At 50.1% G+C, this 2040-nt stretch overlaps 1 long non-coding RNA gene across 1 annotated transcript; it reads right to left on the minus strand.

Moving 5' to 3' along the window:
- Positions 1–544: 544 nt before the first annotated feature.
- On the minus strand, positions 545–1319 carry LOC107710963 (uncharacterized). The gene is made up of 2 exons (XR_001636652.1): positions 1142–1319; positions 545–923 (listed from the first exon to the last, which is right to left on the minus strand). It is a non-coding gene; the product is annotated as an uncharacterized LOC107710963 (long non-coding RNA).
- Between the last annotated feature and the right edge of the window lie 721 nt (positions 1320–2040).

A 2040-nucleotide genomic window follows, 5' to 3' on the forward strand; every position in this document is an offset into this window, starting at 1 on the left:
CTTCAATTTCCTCAAAAAACAAACATAAAGGCTGCCGCCCTCAGCATTTTTGTTTGTTTTTAGAGGGAAATTGCTCAAAAAACTAAAAACCCTGCCTCAAAAACAAAAAAGCCACCGTCCCTCAGCCCTTGCGTCGCAGGCATGTCAAGTACCTCAAAAAACAAAAAGTCCACTGCCCTTAGCCCTTGCGTCGCTCGCACATCAAGTACCTTAAAAAAATAAAAAGGCCACCGCTCTCAGCCCCTGCGTCGCTCGTAAGTCAAGTCCCTCAAAAAACTAAAAAGCCACCGCCCTCAGCCCTTGCGTCGCTCGCATGCAAAGTCCTTCAAAAAACAAAAAAGCCACCGTCCCTCAGTCAGTGCGTCGCTCGCACGTCAAGTCCCTCAAAAAACAAAAAAGCCACCGCCCGCATGTAAAGCCCCTGCGTCGCTCGCATGTTCAGTCCCTCAAAAAATAAAAAGGCCACCGCCTTCAGCCCCTGCTTCGCACGGATTTCGATTTCCTCAAAAAACAAACATAAAGGCTGCCGCCCTCAGCCTTTTTGTTTGTTTTTAGAGGGAAATTACTCAAAAAACTAAAACCCCTGCATCGCTCGCACGTCAAGTCTCTCAAAAAACAAACAAAAAAAGCCGCCGCCCTCTGCCCCTGCGTCGCTCGCACGTCCAGTGCCTCAAAAAACAAAAAAGCCACCGTCCCTCAGCCCTTGCGTCGCTCGCACGTCAAGTCCCTCAAAAAAACAAAAAGGCCACGGCCCTCAGCCCCTGCGTCGCTCGCACGTCAAATCTCTCAAAAAACAAAAAAGCCAACGCCCTCAGCCCTTGCGTCGCTCGTAAGTCAAGTCCCTCAAAAAACAAAAAGGCTGCTGCCCTTAACCCCTGCGTCGCTCTTACGTCCAGTCCCTCAAAAAATAAAAAGGCCACCGCCTTCAGCCCCTGCGTCGCTCGCAGTTCAATTTCCACAAAAAACAAAAATAAAGGCTGCCGCCCTCAGCCTTTTTGTTTGTTTTCAGAGGGAAATTACTCAAAAAAACTAAAACCCCTGCATCGCTCGCACGTCAAGTCTCTCAAAAAACAAACAAAAAAAGCCGCCGCCCTCCATCGCTCGCACGTCAAGTCTCTCAAAAAACAAAAAAGTCCACCACCCTCAGCCCCTGCGTCGCTCGCACGTCCAGTGCCTCAAAAAACAAAAAAGCCACCGTCCCTCAGCCCCTGCGTCGCTCGCATGTTCAGTCCCTCAAAAAATAAAAAGGCCACCGCCTTCAGCCCCTGCTTCGCACGCACTTCGATTTCCTCAAAAAACAAACATAAAGGCTGCCGCCCTCAGCCTTTTTGTTTGTTTTTAGAGGGAAATTACAAAAAAAACTAAAACCCCTGCATCGCTCGCACGTCAAGTCTCTCAAAAAACTAACAAAAAAAGCCGCCGCCCTCTGCCCCTGAGTCGCTCGCACGTCCACTGACTCGAAAAACAAAAAAGCCATCGCCCTCAGCCCTTGCGACGCTCGCATGCCAAGTTCCTTAAAAAAACAAAAAGGCCACCGCTCTCTGCACCTGCGTCGCTCGCACGTCAAGTTCCTCATAAAACAAAAAAGCCACCGTCCTCAGCCCTTGCGTCACTCGTAAGTCAAGTACCTCAAAAAACAAAAAAGCCACAGCCCTTGCGTCGCTTGCATGTAAAGTCCCTCAAAAAACAAAAAGTCCATCGCCCATGTGTCGCTCGCACGTCAAGTCCCACAAATAACAAAAAGGTCACAACCCACAGCCCCTGCGTCACTCGCATGTCAAGTTCCTTAAAAAAACAAAAAGGCCACCGCTCTCAGCCCCTGCGTCGCTCGCACGTCAAGTCCCTCAAAAAACCAAAAGGCCACCGCCCCTCAGCCCTTGCGTCGCTCGCGTCAAGTCCCTCAAAAGACAAAAAGGCAACCGCCCTCAGCCCTTGCGTCGCTCTTACGTCAAGTCCCTCAAAAAACAAAAAAGCCACCGCCAGCATGTAAAGTCCCTCAAAAAACAAAAAGGCCACCGCTCTCAGCCCCTGCGTCGCTCG

The sequence above is a fragment of the Sinocyclocheilus rhinocerous genome, unplaced genomic scaffold, assembly GCF_001515625.1.
Source record: "Sinocyclocheilus rhinocerous isolate Xijiao unplaced genomic scaffold, SAMN03320098_v1.1 scaffold14724, whole genome shotgun sequence".
NCBI lineage: Eukaryota > Metazoa > Chordata > Actinopteri > Cypriniformes > Cyprinidae > Sinocyclocheilus > Sinocyclocheilus rhinocerous.